Below are 24,316 nucleotides of genomic sequence, written 5' to 3' on the forward strand. Positions count from 1 at the left end.
TTCCCTGTTCCTTAATATGCCCCTCGGTATCTTACAAAGAATACATAATGTACTTGTTCAGTACAATGCACCATTGTATGTGTTATACTGCATGTATTAGTCATTTAATTACTACAAAAGACATTTTAAATGACTTATTTGGGTTCCAGAGCTGATTATTCTACCATATTATTAGTCAACATCTTGCTCATCTGAAATTATTTCCTTTGGTCACCAATGTTCCCTGCCATTTTGTTTTAAAAAATGCTTACTTCACTTCTAAGTTCTGATGGTGGCAGTGGCAGGCAGGCTTGCTCTAGTTCTCACATTGTAATGTAGCTGTAAGCAACCACGACAATACTTTCAGAGTTCATTATAGCAAATGTTTTGTGGTCTATGTGTATAATTCACCAGATCAAATGTTGAGGAATAAATGTTCTTATTGTGTCAGACTTTTGAACATTTTGGACAAATGTATGCATAGCTGTACCTACAGTAGTCATACAAAGAAGCTGCATATTGTGCATTGATTTCAGGGATCTCTGTCAAAGCCTGATGTTACTCTGAATAGTATACTCCTGGAGCAGACAACACATGTTCAATCTAAGCATATATGCTGTCTGGATATGTTCACCTGAGAGCTTGGTCGTCAGTCACTGATGATCATCCCAGCTTAACTGTAGGAATGTTTGGTTAGATGGGACATCAAATATATTGGGAGTGTCATTCTACTCAGTTCTGGCATATGCACCATTTTTCATGCTAGCTGTTCAAAGACTTATAGTACAGAGGAAAGACATCTTTCATCCAAGTACTGTTGTACCCATTCAACTGCAGGCCTTCGAGATGTTTATGACATCTATCCATTGAGCTGTAATATGGACAAGGGTTCAACTTTGTGAAATAGGATGTGATTCTGTTGATGAACCTGAAGACTTACTGCTGTTTTGCAGTAAAAGATTTTGCTTTAATTGTGTGTCTGTCATGAATGATGCTAGCCAAAAAGACTAATTACAGTTACTGTTTTTGTGATAGTAGTACTGGTGGTGGTGATCATCTTGATACCGCCAGTGTTCATTACAGAGATAGAAGGATGGGAAATTTCACTTGTTGATTTCTGGGAAACCATCAACCAGTTTGTTCCATGCACTAAAATGTCATCCACTACTTGTATGGTGCAAGATTATCCTCTTAGTGCAAATCTGTTGTATAGATATTAAGCTACGGAAGAGTTTCTTTTTTTGGTTTTTGTTTTATATAGCGCAAACTCTGTAGGAGAGTAGGATTTGCTTCTTGTGGTTACCCCCACTATTTTGCTGATGTTTCACTGTTTTTCGACTTTAATCTGGCTGGGGCCCTGCTATTCAGGACCCCAGCCTAGCTGCTTCCTCTATAAATTGATTCCATGTACCTTAGTTACACCACCGATTGGATTCTGGGGTGCCCTTATAAGTTCCTAGTATATGGTATGCTATGAACCCAGGGCATGGGTACCCCAGAGGCCTACCAGGGGCTGCAGCATGTATTATGCCACCCCTGGGAAGCCCTCCAAAATGACACCACAGGTCTGCTACTGGAGCCTGGGTAAGGTGGTGCATGCACCCCTTACTGAGATATAGTTTCACTATATCTCACCTTATCACTGCCCATATAAACCTCTTAGTCACCCCTATGGCAGGCCTTATCAATCCTGAAGGCAGGGTGCTTGGTTTTATGTGAGAGGGTGCCCATGTATGAGCGGAGCCCCTCTGCAGCCTTCGGAATCTATTCTCCGGGGTTGTCTGTGATGCAGCCTGACCATTTGCTCTTAAGTGCATTATAACCTCGCGGTAAATGCTAACTTTGGGATGGCTGCACAGAAACATGTCGTGTTTGGTGTCAAACACCTTGGAATCATACCCCCACACCAGTAACTGGTGCAGGAGCATGATCCCACCCTTCTAGAGGGAGAGACATGACAGCACCGGTATACCCGGTACCAGCTAACAGAGCCCTGGCATCACAAAATGGATGCTGCCAGCCCACACGAGTCTGACCTCCTGCTGCTGACCGAAAATCCAGCAGGGGAGGCCTGGACAATAGGTTTCCTGTCACAGGGAGGATCACCTCCCAGACAGGCCTTAGTGGATTAAGGCTGGGTGGGTGCACTCCAAGAGTGCTTTGAAGTCTGCACTGGGGGCACATTTGGTGTCCCTGTTCATAGTCCAGCTCAAACCAGTTGCAGGGGCTACCAGCCCCTGCACTGGTGTGAAACTGGACAAAGGAAATGGGTGTAGCCACCCCTCTTTCCTGACCCTCCCATTGGTGGGTCCCGAGAGTATGTCAAACCCCTTCCTTGGGTATATGAAAGGAACCCCTGGCTACAGGACTTTAGATTACACCTGGACGAAACTCTGATACATAAATCCCAAAACTTTGACGATCTACACAACTAGATGACTAAAGAATCTCCCTTGGAGTAAAGGAGTTACTCCCCTGCAAGGCAGTCACCAAAGACGCATCTGACCGGTTTGAATCTCTGAAGCTCCCGCCAGACTCTGAAGTAATTGCAGCACAGGAGGTGGGTTTCCAGTCTTCCCAGAGGTTGACCCAAGTCACCAGCAAAGCAGAGACCCGTAGCCCTTGTGGGTGCCGTGAGACAGGAACCCCTGGACACCGGGAACATTTGCAAGTGCATTAGCTTCTCGACGTCCATTGAGGCTGTGCATTTGGTTACTTGTAGCCCAGACCCCGAGCACCTTTTCCACCAAAGATTGCTGGCCTGCATTCCCCGATTATTCCGTGAACCGGCCCTTTGTGTTTTCGCTCGAGGTACCTTCGCGATCCCTGGTCCGTTGACTGGTGGGTCCCTGTGAAGGCAACTTTAACTTTAATTGAGCTTCCCTGGTTGCTCCAGACGTGCCCTGACCCTCCATTGATTGGGGAGTCCCCAGGACCTTGCTGGTCCGCACCGAAGCAACATTCCTCTTCCTGCATGGGTTGCTGTTGGCAAGGCTTGTTATGTCCAATCCAGGCACTGACACTGCAGCACTCGACATCCTTTGTGGGACAGCTTGAATCCAGCTCCTGGTTGTCCTCGACACCTCCTGGTCCTCATGGCTGAAGAGTCAAGCTTCCCCTCTTCGCACCTAAAGCACCCGATATCGGTGGGCATTCGTGTATCGTGCCCCTGGTCACTGGCAAGTGACCCAGACTCTGTCCCCTCTGCTTTCAGGTTCTTCACATATTCGATCCAGGCTTGGATCTCTTCGGGCACTACTCCTCTTCCCGGCAGCAGCACTTTTCAGTCTCCTGCCATTGAAAGCGACGACGCGACCCGACACCATTTGACACCTAATCACCCGGCTTCCCTGGGTGAGGTAACACGAGTACTCCGGTGCTCCCGTGGGTGTTGGTCCTAGAACCATCTATGTCCAAAAGGGTTTGTTCCTATTCCACTCCTAAGTGTCCTTAAACTTTAAAATTCTAACCGCGACTTTCCCCATAAAAGCTAATGGAGCTCGCAGCCGTGGGTCCCTTGTGTCACTACCTGGGGTGGTTCCTTGGGGTCCCAGCGATTGTACAGGCTCTAGGCCTTGTGTCTAGTCAAGTCGTGGTTCTTATGCCACTTTCTTAATATATAGTTTGGTTTGCCCCTAGGGCCTATCGTATATTGTGCTAATTTAATGTGATATTTAAAGTGTAACATATGTGCTTTGACCTCTAGCCTCATAAAGAGACTAGTAAGGTGTGTTTAAAAATAAACACATATATTTTATATATATACCTGGTGTGTTTCTCTTTCATTTAGCCATTCAAGAGATTATTAACTGGTAAAACAAGCTGCTTTACATTCCTTCAAGACTCAGCCTGAAGGCTGCTCTCCATAGCTGCCATTAGAATAGCTTTCATATAAAGTTGTCTTTAACCTATCACCTCTAAGGGATTGTTTGGACTGGTGCAAGGTGCCCACTATACCTAGTGAACAGCATATACCAGGCCAACTTCTCACAAACTCAACCTAAAGGTATCAGAGCATTTTACATGAGCACCAGTTGCATTACAGATGGATACATCCATTTTGTTAGGCATGGAGAGATTAAGTGATTTGCCAAGAATCAGAATGTTGAGCTTCCCTGCAGAGACTTTTACCAGGTTCCCCAGCTTTGAAGTTGGCCGCTCTAGCCGTTAGGCGACATTCTCTTTTGTGCCCACTGGATGTCACTATGTAATATTTGGGCTTTACTATGGATCCTACATGATTTTGGAATGTTGAGAGCAGATCCAGAGCAGCATAATTGTCAGCTTCTCTAAATCACTTTTGTTGTTTACACTAACTGTTCAGACACCACATGTACCATATGAATGATGTTCCTCATAGTAGCATTTTTGCTGCCCAGTATATGTTTAGTATATTGAAAAATAAGAATCATCATGATTATGTAATGTACTAAAGTCCATTATTGCGCTATAAAAGTCATGGATGACTCTGCTTTATTTGGGCCCTTACGAAATGTTATTGATTAATTTCTATTGCAAAAACAGGAGTTGATTTTAAGATATATGATGCCTAGATACATTCAAATTGATCTGAACCTCTTAAATTAGGCCATTCAAGGCAAGGGTATTAACTTTCCATAGCTCTCATTAACTTCTTCTGGACTTTAAAGGAATAGATGAAATAGCCACAGATTATGTGACAGAATGACATTAGGTTGAAAACATCAGTTTTGTTTCAAAAGATGCAGTGCATAACATAAGGTGTAGAAAACAGTCTGCAGAGGAACTTACCATCCTAATGACCTCATAAAATCTTACTGCCTTCGTCAGATGAAAGGATGACAGTGTCAAAGTTCTTGGTGTAAGCTGTAGAAATAGTTTTTGTTTGAATTCCTTCTGGGAGACAGCTTGAAGCATGCTGAAGAATACTGTTAGACCTGTCAGCCGTAGAGTGGTCTTCCCTCAAACATTTTGCCTCTCTTCCTCCATTTTGATTAACCTATTTGTGTTGACCTTGGGACTCTGTGCACCTTACCACTGCTGACCAGTGCTAAACTGCTTGTGCTCTACCATATAACCAGGGTACTTATTGTGCCCCCTACTACCACATCCCAGGCCTGCCACTGCAGCCTGACTGCAATTCTAAACTGCCATGTTGACTTGGCAACAAAACCTACTCCCCAAGGGTAAAATGCTGCTTTTATTACATATAAGTCACTCTAAAGGTAGGCCCTACTTAGTCACATACAGCAGCGTGCTGTGTAACTAAACAGTTGGACATGTACTTCTAAGTTTTATATTTAATAAGCTGTAAGTTCTAATTGGAAGCAGGTATCTATGTCATGTTTGGTATCTTTGGAATTGTAATTAAACCCCCTATTTAATGGTAAAGTAGGGTTTTTTTATTACAATTTGGAAAATACCCCTTTTAGAAAGTTGTAAGGTAAAGCTGCCTACAAGGGATTTATAGAAACAAAGTTGAAACAATTTTTTCAAAGGATATTTCTATCAGGTGATAACTGATAACACTGAAAAGAGCAAATTAAAAACTATGTTCGATTAAATTGGTAAATTAATCACAGCCATCGGGTTATAGGTGATACAAAAATATATTTCAATCAATTCATAAAATGGCACACATGTCATAAGGTTCACAGGACTAATATATACGAGTACAGAGAAATACAGAGACAAATACTGAAATCACATTGACAACAAAAAACATATACATTAGATACAGGAAAAGTATCTTAATTCTCAATGTGTATATCCATCTCCACACAGAAAAAATGAGTTTGTTTGTTCCTAGGATGGGAAGCTTCAAAGGCCATGCCACCTTTGAAACCCAACCCAGAAACCTCCAGATAGTGGGGGAGGCCAAGCACCCTTTACTGCTCCACTTGTGGCAGGAGGAAAGGCAGGAAAATTAGTTATATTAGGAGAAGGGTTCTCGCTCAGACCACACCATCCCTAGGGTGGGGCAGGTGATGTGAACCCTTCTCCTGTCGTTCCACCATCTTGAGATGGTGGTAAACCCTCCTATCAGGGCTAGTGTAGTGCCTCTTCACACAGGAAGTTGCCACTAAAGGGTGTGGACACCCTAAAGGTAAGTAGCCCATTGGCTACTACTTGTCTCCCCTTTTATGTCCCTAAATTCAGTATTTAGGTGGCATCCTGAGACCAGAACCAGGACGAAGAAGACCTGCTGCTCGAGAACTGAAGCCCTGCTGAAGAAAAAGGCGCCAATCCCTGCCTACTGCTCACAGGACTCAACAATCAATCAATCAATCAATCACATAATTTGTAAAGCGTGCTACATACCCGTGAGGGTTTCAAGGTGCTGTGGGGGGAGGGGGGTTGCAGCTGTTATTGGTCGAAGAGCCAGGTCTTGAGTTGTCTCCTGAAGGTCAGCAGGTCTTCGGTCTGTCGCAGGTAGAGGGGAAGGGTGTTCCAGGTCTTGGCGGCGTGGTGGGATAAGGACCTGCCTCCGGCAGTGGTTCTCCAGATGCGTGGGACCTAGGCCAGGGCATGGTCAGTGGAGCGGATATTCCTGTTGGGTACGTAGAAGGAGAGTCGACTGTTGAGATAGGCTGGGCCGGTTTTGTGGAGTGCTTTGTGTGCGTGGCTCAGGAGTTTGAAGGGGATTCTTTTGTCGACGGGGAGCCAGTGCAGGTTCCTCAGGTGGGGGGTGATGTGGTCGCGGCGTGGGACATCGAGGATCAGGCCGGCGGAGGCATTCTGGATTCTTTGTCGTCTGCTGATGAGCTTGGACGAGGCTCCAGCGTAGAGGGCGTTTCGAATCTGCCGCTGACAAGGGCCTGGGTGACTGTTTTCCTCGTGTTGGTCGGGATCCATTTGTAGATCTTGCGGAGCATGCGGAGGGTGTTGAAACAGGTGGAGGAGACTGCGTTGACTTGTTTGGTCATGGAGAGTTTTGAGTCGAGGATGACTCCCAGGTTGTGTGTGGGGGCCGGGGTGGACCCCAGTGATGTGGGCCATCAGGAGTCGTCCCATGAGGAGGGGTTGGATCCGAGGATGAGGATTTCCATTTTGTCTGTGTTCAGTTTTAGGCGGCTGTCCTCCATCCAGTCGGCGATGGCCTTCATTCCCTGGTGGAGGTTGGATTTGGCGGTGAGGGGATCCTTAGTGAGGGAGAGGATCAGCTGAGTGTCGTCGGCATAGGAGATTATGTTGAGGACGTGCTGTCGGGCGATGCATGCTAGTGGTGCCATGTAGAATTTGAACAGTGTCAGGCTGAGGGAGGATCCTTGAGGGACGCCACAGATGATCTTGGAGGCCTTGGATTGAAACGGGGGAGGCGGACTCTCTGCGTTCTGCTGGAGAGGAAGGAGGTGGTCCAGTCCAGGGTCCTGTTACGGATCCCTGCATCGTGAAGGCGTGTGCGTAGTGTGAGGTGGCAGACGATGTCAAAGGCGGCGGAGAGGTCCAAGAGGATGAGGGCCACCATCTCGCTGTTGTCCAGCAGGATTCTCATGTCATCTGTGGCGGCGATGAGGGCGGGCTCGGTGCTGTGGTTGCTGCGGAATCCTGATTGGGACGGGTCAAGGATGTTGTTGTCTTCGAGGTGCCGGGTGAGCTGGGTGTTTACTATCTTCTCGTTGACCTTAGCTGGGAACGGAAGCAGGGAGATGGGCCGGAAGTTCTTGAGGTCGCTCGGGTCAACCTTGGGTTTCTTCAGTAGGGCGTTGATCTCTGCGTGCTTCCAGATCTCAGGGAAGGTGGCAGTCTCGAAGGAGAGGTTGATGATTTTGTGCAGGTGGGGAGCGATGGACTTGCTGGCTTTGTTGAAGATCTGGTGCGGGAGAGGGTCGGATGGTGTGGTACTGAAAATTCTGGACTCGTGTTATAAACATCATCGTATCATGACGATTTGGTATCAGCAGACCGAGAATGATTAGAATACTATGCACAAGTATTTTCGTCATATTCGGGTGACGAAATCACCCTAAAATCATTGTTTCCATCCTGAACCCTCGGGTTCCATTTGAACGGCAGCCATTTTGTGATTGCCCTCACATAGGCCAGTTCCTTTCCCAGTGGCCGAATGAGATTTGTATCAAGGCACAACATATCATAAAACCTTTCATCACACACAAACCCTGCCTAATCTTACACACCCCTGTCCCTGTTTCTTTCTTTATGGCTTGCTTTACGAGGAGGAGGTGCCCGTTTTTATTAGGGGTCCATCGATATCTGATGAAAGTACTGAGCCTTGCCGGGTAATTGATTGAGGGCTGGACAAACTGAAATATGGGCTTGTCACCATGACTTTGCTTTTTCTTTGTAGTGAAAATATGTGAATGGTCAACTGTAAAATAAGGAATGTTTGCCTAAAGCATAATATTTTGTATAAAAAGAGAAGGCTGGCTTTGTAAGGTTGAGCAGTCTCCTAAGAATATACACCGTGTTGTACTTCTAGGATACCTGTTACTGGTTGCAGCCAATAAATACGATCTTTGACTTCACCAAGAAGACTCTGTGTTTCTGTAGTCTGAAACAGGAAGGACTCGAAGTCTTAGGGTGTATTCCCTGGCACCGCTGGGTTATGAAAAACCCAGTACTTCAGTTGGTGCCCAACGTTGGGCGATTTCAGCGGTACCGGTCCAAGCCAGAGGTTCGTGAGGAGATTCGTGTGAAAATTCTGGAGGAAGGCCGCCACTTCATCGACCCCTGTATGTCGACGTGGTCCGAAAGTCTTTGCTTTGAGGTTCCCCGCTTCCCGACAGCTACGAAGGACTGCTGCCCTGACTATCGCCCTGTTTTGGACCCTTGATGATTGGTAGAGCGAAACGATAGACGAGTCTTCTGGTGACGTCATCGATACCTCAGTTAAGTATAAGTGGAGCGTCTCCCAGTCCTTAGTTTGGTTCTTAGTTTGGTATCCCCTTGGGATCTTTGATTTGGAACTTGCAAGTACCACAGCCGAGGGACTCGTGTATTCACAAGACTATCGTATTCGATAATCCTTTGAAGTTTGAAGCTAGACTAGAGAGCGAAGATGCCTGGTCTTAGCAGACTTGGAAATTTGTTTTGTCTTGGTTGTAATAGGGATTACCGATTGGAGGACTCGTGTCCGGTTCCTCCGATTGGAACTCCAACCTATAAACTATATGTGAAACATGGCGTAGGCCCCATCACATATAATGAAGTATGGTTCCGATACACCAGGAAAGATGGTGCTTTAAAATGGCCCCAATATGGTAGTTTTGACACAGAGATTCTGGATAATCTGGAGGTGAAACGTTTTGAGAAGAAAGCCCGGCCGGCGATGTTTGACTCTTTCCGCCTGTAGCGTAAGGAAGCCAAACAGAAGGAAATTAAATTAGCAAACAGAAATAAGAGAGAAAAGGGTATCTTGATAATGCAAGCTGCTATGCAGTTTAAAGATAATGAAGAAGAACAGATGAGTGAGCAGTTGCACAGGCAACGTAAAATGGTGATCGATAAATGTTATCCAGTTTTGCCGCTTCTTCAGCAAGATGCAGCAAAAGAACTTGAGAAAGATCCTTTAATGTCACACTTGTTGAGTTCGCCACCCCCTTATGTGCAGAGTGCTACAGCACCACCGCAACCTTTAGTTGTGCAACCCCCAAATATTGTGCCTCAGGTTCTTCCACAGCCGCCAGCTCCTCTTCAGTTGGCTCCTACTCATATGGTGCAGCCCCCTCAAGGGCCGCCGACTTCGCTACCTGCTCCATCTGTACTTTCTATGACTTTGTCTACTAAATCGACTGCCTCTTCTGATGTTCTTCCTGATACTGCCTCTGCGTCTGCATCTGCGTCTGCCTTGCCTTCCTCTGTTTTTCCTCCTGTTCCTTCGTCAACTTCTCCTTCTGTCCGACAGAGAATGACTGATACTGTTGCTAGCCTTATATTTCCTCTCTTTGGGTCATCTGGTGTGACCCCTGATTCGGAGAGTAAGCAGTCGCGTAGTCAACTGCCTGATTCTCGAGAGAGAGAAGCATTTGACCATATGGCGCGTAAATGGGTTACTTACCCTTTTAGATATGATGTGGAGTCTGTTATGGATGTCTTCCGTCAATGGGAAGCACCGAAACAAAGATACATTTTTGAGAAAATGTGTGCTTTCCTTTGTGAGGAATTGGAGGATAATGATTTAGAAACAAATCCGCCTGATTTGTGCCGTGTACGGTTTGAGTTTTCAAAGGGCACGATTGTGTGTTCCGATGTTGAGAAAGCAGTTGCGACGTTGTTGTCCTTTAGGAATAAGGATGCTTCTCAGTCACTGTTTGAACATGACTCCTCAGTTAGGAAAAAAGTGCGACAGTACCCAATGAGAGAAGTCCCTCCGGTATGGAAGGACGCCGTTGCGGCTGATGCCGCTCGTCAAATTGATGCTGTTCTAGCTAATTTTCAGCGTGTTTGGGTACATGTTCCTTGGAAGCGAGCTGAAATTTTAACCCTTAAGCAGACTTTGCCTGACCCCCGTAAAAACCCTGCAGGGTATTATAAGGAATTATCACAGACTGCAGACTCATGCATTATGAATTTAGCCGACATAGACATGTTATTTGGGAATGTTGTTCCACAGCCTTTGTGGGGATTGATTCGCCATACAGATCATGCGCAAGAGTTAGGTGACTCATGGGCTAATATTAGTACTGCAAATGATAGACAAGTTGGTGGTGCCAAGCCTGAGCCTTTGGTAGCAGAACTTCCCGCTAGGATCATTACATACATGAAGACTTTAATGCCTGCGATGCATGTGAATTGGGATAAATTGTCTGCGTGTAAACAGAAGAAAGATGAAACAGTGTCTGATTTCTTCACCAGGTTTGAGGAAATGTTTATCGACCACAGTGGTCAAGATATGAGTACAGAAGGTGGTCAACGGTTGTTCGTTGACAAGTTTGTGCACAATTTGCTTCCCGAGCTGTGTAAGAAATTGAAAGATTCAGAGAGTTCTTGGGCCGTTTCCTCTTCAGCACAAATATTGGCATCTGCACAGTACTACGAAAATAGGGATAAAGATGGGAAGGATAGAGCAGACAAGAAAACTAAAGAATTAAAGATGAAGGTTCTTTTACAACAGGCGTATCCGCCACGTGGTGGTCAGAGTAACTATCAGCAACCACAACAGTTTCAGAGAAACTCGCAAAGGTTCGAGTTTTCTCAACCACGTGTTCCTGTAGGTCCCAATCAGTGTTCATATTGTAAAGAAGAGGGTCATTTCAAGTATAGTTGTCCTATTTTGTTACAGCGTACGAATGGTGCTTCTAGCGCAAGAGGTCGAGGTGTTCAACAAGCTCCTAGAGGTAGAGGACGTGGAAGTGTTCCCCAGAACGCGCGTTCCTTGCCGTCTCAAAATTCAATGAATAGTTTTGACCAGCAAAATAACGCGTCTGGTAGGACGGCTCAGTACTATGCTGACGACTACTATGCAGAAGATGAGAATATGGAAGGTAATGATTGCTAGGACAGCCATAGACAAAGAGAGGGAGTCTTTTCAGTTCCAGTAGATCAGAGTGGACCATATGTTAAGTTGATTACATCAGGTGTGTCAGAGCCTTTTCTGTTGGATACTGGTGCTACAAAGAGTTCTATTATGCACTCAAAACTCCCTGGCGCACCTTTGTCTGGCGAGATTAATGTTTCAGTGGGTTTTTCTGGCGCCCCGGTTAGGAACCCGATTTCTAGTCCTATGTCCCTTTCTGTTGGACCTTGTGAATTGGAAGCACCCCTTATTCTGACGACAGGTTGTGGTGAAAACTTGTTAGGATTGGATTTGTTGAAAAGATTGTATGCGAAATTTTATTGTTCTCCTTCGGGAGTACAACTTACACTGGGTAGGAAAGTGATCTCTCCAATGTATTTGTCGAAGGATAAACTTCCGACCGAATTGTCGTTTCTCCCTGATATTCTTTGGGCTACTGGTCCTAATGATGTGGGTCTTTTGGAAATACCACCATATGTTGTGACATTGAAAGCCAATGTTAAATTGCCACGCATTCCCTAATACAAGATCTCTAGTGAAGGTGAAAAGGCGTTGCTAGCGATCATTTATGATTTGATTGAAAAAGATGTAATTGAAGAGACAAGAGGCAACGTTTGTAATAGTCCTGTTCTGCCTCTTTTGAAATGTACTGACCCTTCTCAGCCACCTGTTTACAGGTTCGTGATTGATCTTAGAGAGGTCAATAAAATAGTTTCCAGTTGTTCCTGATATCACTGCCCTATTGACTATGATTCCACCTTCCGCCACCTGGTTCTCGGTGAGTGACTTGAAGAATGCTTTCTTCAGCATCCCGATTGCCGAGGAGAGCAGGGATATTTTTGGCTTCAGTTTAGGAGGCCAAAGCTTCCGCTTCAAACGTGCTCCTCAAGGCTACTGTGAAAGTCCATCAATATATAGTCAGGTTTTATGTTATGTTATGTTATATGGTTTTATAAAGCGCACAGATGCCGCAGCCAAGAGGCGTCCCAGCGCTGGGGAGATGGTGATACAACACAACACACAATTAAAAAGGCTCCGACAGGGAAAAGTTATACTGTGGAAAATAGGAAGGTTTTTAAAGCCTTCCGAAACAGAAACAAATCTGGTATGGAACGGAGTGAGGTAGGCAGAGTGTTCCAAAGAGAGGCCGCCATCACAGCAAAAGAACGTCCACCTATTCTAGTTCTTCTGTAGCGTGGGACAATGGCAACATTTTGCCCTGATGACCGGAGAGCTCTGGAAGGAGTGTAATAGGAAATAGTCCGGGCAAGGATGGGAGGAGAGGCCAATTTAAGGATTTTAAAAGTCAGGCATAAGGCCTTGAACTTAATCCTTTGCCCTACCGGCAGCCAGTGAAGATCATAGATAGTACGTCGAGCTGAACAAAATTTAGGGAGGCCAACCAGCATTCTGGCAGCCGCATTTTGGACACGCTGGAGGCGAACTAACTCTGCCTGATTCACTCCCAACAGGAGTGAGCTAGCATAGTCTAATTTGGTAAGAACCATAGCTTGGACAATTATTTGTCTGGTGGCCACGTCCAAAAATTTGAAGACCGGCCGGAGGCACTGCAAGGTGCCAAAACAGACACCGGCCACTCTCTTAGTGTGGGGAGTAAAAGAGAGTTTGTTATCGAGCCACACCCCGAGATTTCTAACCTCTGTAACGGGAGTGGGGACGGAGCCCAATTCTGCTGGCCACCATTGATCTCCCCAAAGCTTAGAGTCCTTGCCAAGGACAAGGACCTCGGTCTTAGACGCATTAAGTTGAAGACAGTTCTCCAACAACCACCCAGCTACTTCTTTAAGGGCAGCCTGGAAGGCGGAAGCATCCATAGTGGTGTCACCATTAAGTGCCACCGCAAGCTGAGTGTCATCAGCGTATGACACCATGGTAAGTCCACATCTACGGGCTACCTCCGCCAACGGCTGAACATAAAGATTGAACAGGGTAGGGCTGAGAGCCGAACCCTGTGGGACACCATGACAAATAGGGCGAGAAGAGGACTCATAGGGTGGCATGGAGACTTTAAAGGTGCGCTCCGCAAGAAAGGAGCGGAACCAATCCAACGCTATATCCCCGACTCCCGCCTCAGAAAGCCGTTGAAGAAGGATCGGATGAGAGACAGTGTCAAAAGTGGCACTTAGATCCAAAAGGATCAGTGCCACCGTTTGATCACTGTCTAGCATCTTCCTTATCTGCTCCACAATTGCTAACAGGGCGGTTTCAGTGCTGTGTTCTGCACGAAACCCATTCTGAGAAGGATCAAGAATGTTAGCTTCCTGTAGATGTGAAGAGAGGATGTTATTGGCATGTGCTTCTGCTAGTTTTGATATCCAGGGAAGAAGGGAAATGGGCCGGTAGTGTTCAGGTTTGGCGGGATCAAGAGCAGGTTTCTTTAGTATAGGAATGATGGTGGCCTGCTTCCACTTAGTGGGCAGAGTACCTGAAGCAAAAGAAAGCTCAATAAGATTACAAAGTAGAGGATAGCAACACTCTGCAAGATCCTGAAATTGGGCAGGTCTTAAAGGGTCCGTAGGGGAACCAGACTTGACTTTCGTGGCCAGAGAACTGAACTCCTCCAAGGTAGGGCCCGGAATAGACAATAATACTTTTGAAGCAGTTGGCTTGTGAACTGATATTTTATTTAAAGCGGTGGACAGAGGGAACGACCTATATATAGCCTCAACCTTTTCAACAAAAAAGGAGGCGAGATCTTCACAATGGGCTAGGGTGGCTTTAACTGGAGTTGCTGCCTTTTTACTAGTTAGATCTTTACACACCTTAAAAATTACCTTCATTGGATTCGTGCTGTTTTTAATTTCATATGAATAGTACGTAGCTCTGGCTTTGCATATGGCCCGATGGTATAGCCTAGTGCAAGTTCTGTAGGCTAACTTGAGATTGGGGTCATACACTTTACGCCAGGCTCGCTCCGCCTTTTTACAGGAAGATTTAAGTTGCTTAAGAGAGTCATTATACCATGGATTGGAAGAACCCGCTCGGGTTCTACACCATCTAGCAGGTATAAGCGAATCCAGAGCTAAAGTTAGCCATTCACAAAAGCTATCATACCCACGGGTGACTTCGGTGGGGAGGTGAAGATGGTATTTCATCAGAAGCTGATGGAGATCCGCTAGATTTAAATTTTTCCATGGTCGTTTGAAGATATTGGGGGTGTGATTTCTAAAAGAAGAAGAAGATGTAGTAATATGGGCCTCGATCAAATAATGATCGGTCCAGGCCATGGGTTTAGGCTGGAGCACCGAAATATTAGTAATATTTGTAAAAAAGGGGTCTAGTAAATGACCACCAATGTGAGTTTGTAATTCAATCAGCTGGGCTAGTTGAAGGGCTTCAAGATCAGCCAGAAGGCTGCTGACAGCGTTAGAACTCAGTGACTCCATGTGCAGGTTAAGATCTCCAATTATGGAGAAGTTGGCTGTCTTCAGCGCAAGGGAGGAAGCTATCTCCGGGAGGCTGTTACGAAAGGCTGCATCAGGGCCAGGAGGCCTGTATATGAGCAGACCCGAAAAGGTAAAATGAGGGTTTATAGAAATGCTAAATTGAGCACTCTCACATCCCGCAATAGAAACACAGCTTGATGCAATTGTTTTACCTGACGGCGCTACCCTTATTCAGTACGTCGACAATTTGCTAATCGCTGCAGATACTGAGGAGATTTGTAAAGAAGCCACCTTGTCGTTGTTGCGTCATTTGTCTGATTTACATCACAAAGTGTCTCTTTCAAAACTGCAATATTGTCGACAAGAAGTGACCTACTTAGGTCATCTCTTATCGAAGGAGGGAAGGAAACTGACCTCTGAAAGAATTCAGGCAATTGCAAAAGTGAGTGTGCCAAGGACACAGAGAGAAGTACGTGCTTTCTTGGGCATTACATCATACTGCAGACAATGGATACCAAATTTTTCTTTGCTGGCCAAACCTTTGGTAGCATTGACCTGTAAAGATACACCGAATCCTGTTCCGTGGTCTGAAGATTGTCAGAAAAGTTTTTCCGAATTGCGTAATGCATTGTGTTCGGCTCCTGTGTTGGGTACCCCCGACTACAGTAAGCCCTTTACACTGTATGTCCATGAGAAAGAGGGTTGTGCATTGTCAGTGCTGACACAGTCTTTTGGAGACAAGCAGCGTCCATGCGCGTATTTTTCGTCGACTTTGGATCCGGTAGCTAAAGCATTGCCGAGTTGCTTGAGAGCCACAGCGGCAGCAGCTGTTTCTATTCGACAGTCTGCTGGGTTAGTGATGAATAATATGTTGATTGTGATGGTTCCACATGCAGTGGACACGTTGTTAAACAGGACCAAGACACAGCACTTAACTAGTGCTCGATTGTCAGGTTACGAGTTGACACTGTTAGCGAGTCATGTGCACATAAAGAGGTGCAATACGTTGAATCCAGCCACGTTATTGCCGATTTCAGTAGAGACAGATGATGTTGAACAGCATGATTGTTTTCTTAGGACAGAAGAAGAAACGAAAGGGAGAGTAGATCTTAAAGATACTCCTCTTGTAAAGTGTGATGGTACCTTATGGGTGGATGGTTCATGCTTCAAGCTTCCGAATGGTGATACGACTGCAGCATATGCTGTCACGACTTTGCATACGATTGTTGAAGCTGCACGTATACCACATAATTCAGCTCAAGCAGCAGAGTTGATTGCACTTACAAGAGCGTGTGTGTTATCGAAAGGAATGAAAGTGACCATATATACCGACAGCCAGTATGCGTTTGGTGTGGCTCATAGTTTTGGACGATTGTGGAAAGAACATGGGTTCCTGACTTCGCATGGAGCTAAGATTCAGCATGGTCAGTTGGTGAATGAGCTTCTTGAGTCACTGACCTTGCCATTACAAGTTGCGATTGTGAAATGCAGTGCACACAAGAAGGTGACTGATGATGTTGGTCGTGGCAATGCATTTGCTGACGAAATCGCAAAAGAAACAGCAAAAGATGTGATGAATCAAATGTATTTTGCAGACCCTGCAAGATGGGTTGGTGACGTTGGAATGTGTGAAGATACGATAGAGAGTGTGAAGTCTCTTCAAGCTGAAGCTACAGAGAAAGAGTTGAGTGTGTGGAGAGAAAGTACGGGTAAATTGGATGAAAATGGTTGTTGGGTTGACTTGTCAGAACATCAGCGATGGTTGTTACCCGATGCGTATGTGCTTGCAGTGGTGACAATGGCTCATGGAATGGCCCATATCAGTGTGAAAGGGATTTGTAAGTTGTTGGCTCCAGTATGGCAAAATGCTGGAATCCCTAAATGTGCAGAGAATGTGGTCAAGAATTGCATGGTGTGTCTGAAATACAATCCTGGTAGGGGAACCCCAACTCCAGCTGGTCATTTTGCGCCTCCAACGTATCCGTTCGAGGTTTTGCAGCTAGATTTCATCCACATGGAAAGGTGCTACAATTTGAAATACGTACTCGTTGTTGTTTGTGCCTTTTCAAGATGGGTAGAAGCATATCCCTTAAAAGATAACACTGCCTTATCCACAGCTAAAGCCCTTGCCAAAGAATTCTTCCCTAGGTTTGGAATACCGAGAATGGTCTGGAGTGATAATGGGAGTGAATTTGTGGGTCAAGTGATGAAAAAAGTATGTGAGGGGCTAGGTATCCAGCAAAAATTCCACGCTGCAAATCACCCCCAATCAGCTGGACTAGTAGAGTGCTATAATGGCACGCTAAAACTGAAGTTGGCAAAGATACAAGCGAGCTCTGGTCTTAAATGGCCTGACGCTCTGCCTTTAGCACTCCTATCAACAAGAATGACTGTGCATTCGTGAGTGGGACTTAGTCCCTATGAAATTGTGTTCGGCCGCCCGGCCAACATATGGGGAGTGCCAAGGCCGACAAAATTCAGTGAGATCGAACACCCTGTACTGCTTGATTATTTGTATGAATTGACGGCTAAATTGCGTGTTTTACACCAACAGGTTCACGATACTCGTCCTCAGGTCTCTAAAGCTCCAGGACATCTTATCGATCCTGGATCATGGGTGCTGGTCAAAAACTTCCAGCGGATGAAGAATGACCAGCCCCGTTGGACCGGCCCCCACCTCGTCCTTCTCTCAACAAGATCAGCTGTTTGAGTGGAAGGGAAAAAGAACTGTATCCACAGCATACACTGCAAGAGGGTCCCTTTGCCTCTACCGTACGACCGGTGGGTCCAGGAGGGGATCGCTGACTCTGAGACTGAGACCGTGCCTCGTATTCTGCCTTTTAGCGATGCACGTGTAAAAGGAACAATTCCTGAACGGGAAAGTGACAATATTTTGCAAGAAGCTGTGCCACCATCAATTCGATTGAACACTACAGAGCCTGAACTCTTGTTCCAGAACCAGACAGTACCTGGAAAAAGCAGTTATAATTTGAGGCCGAGAACTATGGACAAATAAAAAAATTATTTTTCTTTGCTATTTTTGAAAGTGCAGCTCTCTCATCTGAGAAACTTTCTTATATTTGTTTTTCGAACCGCCATCCGGGTTCAGCTGTAGGGTCGTGGTTGCCCAAGTCTTTGGAGTGCAGCTGAAGACGTTAGGTCGACAGTTCTGGTCGGTCTAAGGGAGTTGCCCTGGACTGACAGAAGCATTCCTTAGCATAGAACACCCTACCACCGCGAGCAGCAATTAGAGAGGATGGAGTTTTTCGAGAATGGGAGACCTGCCAAACAGATGGACTTTAAAGCCAGAATGTGTATAATGATGACAAAGAAACGATTTTTGATATTATGTATTTTCATGTTGCTTAGTGTAATAACGTTTTTAATAGGATATGTTTTATTCTCTTTTCAAGTGACATTTGCACCCACTACACAGCCCATACCTCCTTCTACTGTTTCCTCGCATTCTTTTCACCCTCTGCCTGAACACGAGTCTGCTAGAAGATTAGAATTTGTCAATAATTCATTCATTCAGCTTCTACACCAACACCAATTAGTAGTTAACACAACTAACTGTTGGGTGTGTGGTCTTATGCCTCATACTACTGATAAAGGTATCCCCTATCTGGTCCTGCCTTTCAGCCATAATTGTTCTGTGTGGGCATATAGAACGGTGTTCATATACGCTCATGAAGCCAACCCCCTATGTTCTGTGAAAGATAATCCTAAGAATAGTGCTCTAGTTAAGGGTATAGTAGATATGGATAGGGAAGATATTTCCTATGAGACTATCCCGAGAGATGAGACACTAGCATATATTGGATGGAACATAACAGGATATGGAGTTACTCTGAGTGAGAACCAGCGAGCAAAGAGATCCTCCCCGATTTGGGTTGTACCCCATCAGGGTCACCTATGTCTGCAAGGTAATGGCAAGAATGCCAGAGCTCAGTTAGGGAAAAGTATCTGCACTGAAACATATGTTTTTGCGTCTCAGACTTCCCCTTCATTCCTAGCAGCTAAGGGTACCTATTTCATCTGAAGATGAATGCGTTGATTCCCGTAGGGATAACGTCTCTTACTCAGCACACCGGTGTTTATTGGAATGTTTAAATAATTGTGCAATGGTTGTGAAGATCGTAATTATGAGACGTCATTTTATTTCAAAAAGTTCTTTAGGAATTCATATGATATTCATACTGTGGTATTCATAGATTTCAATCAATCAATTTCGTTTCATCGCATTTCTGCCCTATGCATTTCGGGCGAACCCTTCCTCAGGGGACTTGTATACTGAAAACATCAAACAAATGACATGTAACAGGGTATAACACCAAATAACAAACATTCAATTGCATTGTATTCATGCTACAAATGATGATGTTTCGAAGTTATAAGTGGTGAAAAAGGAAGAAATGAAGGGTCAAGAGTACCGGACCACATGAAAGAATGAGTGGTGAGCTAACGGGTTAATTGGGAATGAGGTACTATTTCAGTTAATGAATGTGAAATCCCGAAGGAAAAGAATATAACGTGTACGAAGAACTCATGCGTGAAAACCGTGAAGTGCATGCTCAAGAAATGATCGGGTTGGAAACTGCAAAGTCGGCAGTAGACTGAGGATAATTCATGCGTGATAACCAAAGCGTGCATACTTGCAAATAATCAGGTTGTGTTTAGTTATATTGCCGATAAGTTAGGATAGATGCTGACCTGAATACTAAATTCTTAGTAATCTTGAATGCATGTCGCAACCACAGATATCGATAAACTTGTCTGAAAACACAAGAAGGAACGTTGTAACGTATTCGTATATTAATCAACGAAAATGAAAATAGGTGATACAAACGTAACACGTGTGTGTCCTCGCTTACCTAGGTATAAGGCTGTAACAATTCGATCGGTAACCTTTCGGTGAACTTCTCGAGTTTCAACTAAAAAGTTTGTACCCGGTGTGTGGAAGATATGATGGTGATGTGATCACGTGACCACCGACGGTGAAGAAAGACTATGTCCGAGCGAACTCCACTTTGTGTTCATGTTAAGATAATTACACTTAAGAATTCTAAATGCGCGTAATAACAAACAAGGTCACTATCATTAAAGTAGGAGTAGATATTCAATTTCACTACGGTCTCGAATTAGTATAGCGAGTGAAAACTGAAGTTGGCAAAGATACAAGCGAGCTCTGGTCTTAAATGGCCTGACGCTCTGCCTTTAGCACTCCTATCAACAAGAATGACTGTGCATTCGTGAGTGGGACTTAGTCCCTATGAAATTGTGTTCGGCCGCCCGGCCAACATATGGGGAGTGCCAAGGCCGACAAAATTCAGTGAGATCGAACACCCTGTACTGCTTGATTATTTGTATGAATTGACGGCTAAATTGCGTGTTTTACACCAACAGGTTCACGATACTCGTCCTCAGGTCTCTAAAGCTCCAGGACATCTTATCGATCCTGGATCATGGGTGCTGGTCAAAAACTTCCAGCGGATGAAGAATGACCAGCCCCGTTGGACCGGCCCCCACCTCGTCCTTCTCTCAACAAGATCAGCTGTTTGAGTGGAAGGGAAAAAGAACTGTATCCACAGCATACACTGCAAGAGGGTCCCTTTGCCTCTACCGTACGACCGGTGGGTCCAGGAGGGGATCGCTGACTCTGAGACTGAGACCGTGCCTCGTATTCTGCCTTTTAGCGATGCACGTGTAAAAGGAACAATTCCTGAACGGGAAAGTGACAATATTTTGCAAGAAGCTGTGCCACCATCAATTCGATTGAACACTACAGAGCCTGAACTCTTGTTCCAGAACCAGACAGTACCTGGAAAAAGCAGTTATAATTTGAGGCCGAGAACTATGGACAAATAAAAAAATTATTTTTCTTTGCTATTTTTGAAAGTGCAGCTCTCTCATCTGAGAAACTTTCTTATATTTGTTTTTCGAACCGCCATCCGGGTTCAGCTGTAGGGTCGTGGTTGCCCAAGTCTTTGGAGTGCAGCTGAAGACGTTAGGTCGACAGTTCTGGTCGGTCTAAGGGAGTTGCCCTGGACTGACAGAAGCATTCCTTAGCATAGAACACCCTACCACCGCGAGCAGCAATTAGAGAGGATGGAGTTTTTCGAGAATGGGAGACCTGCCAAACAGATGGACTTTAAAGCCAGAATGTGTATAATGATGACAAAGAAACGATTTTTGATATTATGTATTTTCATGTTGCTTAGTGTAATAACGTTTTTAATAGGATATGTTTTATTCTCTTTTCAAGTGACATTTGCACCCACTACACAGCCCATACCTCCTTCTACTGTTTCCTCGCATTCTTTTCACCCTCTGCCTGAACACGAGTCTGCTAGAAGATTAGAATTTGTCAATAATTCATTCATTCAGCTTCTACACCAACACCAATTAGTAGTTAACACAACTAACTGTTGGGTGTGTGGTCTTATGCCTCATACTACTGATAAAGGTATCCCCTATCTGGTCCTGCCTTTCAGCCATAATTGTTCTGTGTGGGCATATAGAACGGTGTTCATATACGCTCATGAAGCCAACCCCCTATGTTCTGTGAAAGATAATCCTAAGAATAGTGCTCTAGTTAAGGGTATAGTAGATATGATTAGGGAAGATATTTCCTATGAGACTATCCCGAGAGATGAGACACTAGCATATATTGGATGGAACATAACAGGATATGGAGTTACTCTGAGTGAGAACCAGCGAGCAAAGAGATCCTCCCCGATTTGGGTTGTACCCCATCAGGGTCACCTATGTCTGCAAGGTAATGGCAAGAATGCCAGAGCTCAGTTAGGGAAAAGTATCTGCACTGAAACATATGTTTTTGCGTCTCAGACTTCCCCTTCATTCCTAGCAGCTAAGGGTACCTATTTCATCTGAAGATGAATGCGTTGATTCCCGTAGGGATAACGTCTCTTACTCAGCACACCGGTGTTTATTGGAATGTTTAAATAATTGTGCAATGGTTGTGAAGATCGTAATTATGAGACGTCATTTTATTTCAAAAAGTTCTTTAGGAATTCATATGATATTCATACTGTGGTATTCATAGATTTCAATCAATCAATTTCGTTTCATCGCATTTCTGCCCTATGCATTTCGGGCGAACCCTTCCTCAGGGGACTTGTATACTGAAAACATCAAACAAATGACATGTAACAGGGTATAACACCAAATAACAAACATTCAATTGCATTGTATTCATGCTACAAATGATGATGTTTCGAAGTTATAAGTGGTGAAAAAGGAAGAAATGAAGGGTCAAGAGTACCGGACCACATGAAAGAATGAGTGGTGAGCTAACGGGTTAATTGGGAATGAGGTACTATTTCAGTTAATGAATGTGAAATCCCGAAGGAAAAGAATATAACGTGTACGAAGAACTCATGCGTGAAAACCGTGAAGTGCATGCTCAAGAAATGATCGGGTTGGAAACTGCAAAGTCGGCAGTAGACTGAGGATAATTCATGCGTGATAACCAAAGCGTGCATACTTGCAAATAATCAGGTTGTGTTTAGTTATATTGCCGATAAGTTAGGATAGATGCTGACCTGAATACTAAATTCTTAGTAATCTTGAATGCATGTCGCAACCACAGATATCGATAAACTTGTCTGAAAACACAAGAAGGAACGTTGTAACGTATTCGTATATTAATCAACGAAAATGAAAATAGGTGATACAAACGTAACACGTGTGTGTCCTCGCTTACCTAGGTATAAGGCTGTAACAATTCGATCGGTAACCTTTCGGTGAACTTCTCGAGTTTCAACTAAAAAGTTTGTACCCGGTGTGTGGAAGATATGATGGTGATGTGATCACGTGACCACCGACGGTGAAGAAAGACTATGTCCGAGCGAACTCCACTTTGTGTTCATGTTAAGATAATTACACTTAAGAATTCTAAATGCGCGTAATAACAAACAAGGTCACTATCATTAAAGTAGGAGTAGATATTCAATTTCACTACGGTCTCGAATTAGTATAGCGAGTGTCTACACTCTAGTGTTCATCGAGCGGTGTCAATAAAGTTAATGTGGTGTGCAAACCGGGAGAGGGTAAAAAAAGAAGTTGAAACAACAGAAGATACCTGATAAATGTGCGGTGAATTGTGCATGAGATTTCAAACAGAGAATTTACAAAGAAACCAGAGTACCTGGTAATGTGGAAAATTAAACTAAAAAATGCTGATGAATGTGTGGTGAATTGTGCATGAGATTTCAAACAAAGAATTTACAAAGAAACCAGTGTACCTGGTAATGTGGAAAATTAAACCAAAAAATGCTTTTTGAACAGTACATTATCAATGTGAGTCAAAGTCCATGAATGAAAGAGTATGTAATCTGGTAACATTTCATAAAAAACAATTAAGATCTAACCGTTCATTCAGACCCATCGGTTGTAAAGTGTTCAGATTGGTAATCCAAAATACCTCTCTTTGTAAGAGGTGTTGAGAATTGTCTCTTCCTGGAAGGATTGGTACCTGTTCTAGTATACAAAAACACAGTTGGCTTGGATTATGATACTGTAGGTTGAAGTGTGTGGCTACAGTGGATTTGGTGTTCTTGAGTCTGATGCTGCTTTTGTGTTCTATAATCCTTGTCTTGATTTTTCTCTGGGTTTTTCCAACATATGCGATGCCACATGGGCATTTCAACATATATATGACGTTGTTGCTGTCACATGTACCCGTTACTCTTAGTTTTATGACTGTGCCTTTGGTGGGATGCAGTATTTCGTTGCCCTTGATTATGGTGTTACAATTACTGCAATTGTAGCACGGCAAAGTGCCACGGTGTTGTACTCTAGAGATGTCCTCTTTTGGTTGTAAGAGTTCTTTGAGGTTGCGGGTACGTTTGTATGCGAATCTTGGGTTGTTAGAAAAAATTCCTTTAAAATCCTCTTCGTGTGCCAATAATGGCCAATGCTTCAGAATGATTCTCTTGATGTTGTAACTTCGTGTTGAGAATTTAGAAATAAACACTTGTCTTTGTTCCTCCATTTTAGGTTGTGAAATTAACAACTGTGCTCTTTCAAGCTTCCGGACTCTTTCCTGGGCATCATTGAGGGTGGTTTCAGGATATCCTCTCAACTTAAATTTTTTGAGGGTGATGGTTTGCGATTCATTGTAGTAATCTGAATTTGAAGAAATTCTTTTGATACGTAGTAGTTGTGAGAAAGGTAAGTGTTGTCTTAATGAAGGTTGATGAAAACTTGAGAAATGCAGAAAATTATTTTTGTCAGTTGGTTTGGTGAATACTCTGGTATCAATTGTTCCGTCGTTGTTACTGACAAGTACATCTAAGAATGGAATTTCTCTTTGAGACATGTTAAATGTGAAACCAATTCGTTCATCCACTTTGTTTAGATTTTCAATGGCTGTAGTTAATGCCGATTCAGAGCCATTCCACAGAATGAAAATGTCATCGATATACCTTTCGTATAAGATGAGATAGGAATT

The sequence above is a fragment of the Triturus cristatus genome, chromosome 5_2, assembly GCF_964204655.1.
Source record: "Triturus cristatus chromosome 5_2, aTriCri1.1, whole genome shotgun sequence".
NCBI classification, from domain to species: domain Eukaryota; kingdom Metazoa; phylum Chordata; class Amphibia; order Caudata; family Salamandridae; genus Triturus; species Triturus cristatus.